The sequence below is a fragment of the Phaethon lepturus genome, unplaced genomic scaffold, assembly GCF_000687285.1.
Source record: "Phaethon lepturus isolate BGI_N335 unplaced genomic scaffold, ASM68728v1 scaffold12510, whole genome shotgun sequence".
In the NCBI taxonomy this organism is placed as follows: Eukaryota; Metazoa; Chordata; class Aves; order Phaethontiformes; family Phaethontidae; genus Phaethon; species Phaethon lepturus.
Window position 1 is genome coordinate 1 of NW_010509874.1, and position 249 is coordinate 249.

Here is a 249-nt window from a genome sequence, read left to right on the forward strand (position 1 = left end):
TGCTGCCAGCCCTCCGGCCTGCTCCCCTCGGCTCCCCTCAGCCTTCTCCCGCCCCCCTGCCTGCCCGCTCCTGACCAGCGTAGTTTCCTTTGCCCGTTCTCCTGCCCCAGTCTTCCTTGCTCTCCTGCCGGCCCACCCTGCTTGCCTGTCGTCCTGCCCACCGCCCTGCCTGCCTGACCCGGCCCTAGCCCCAGGGCTATGAACCGCGGGCAGGCCTGCCTGATGCGGCCGGCCCCCGGGGGCTTGCCG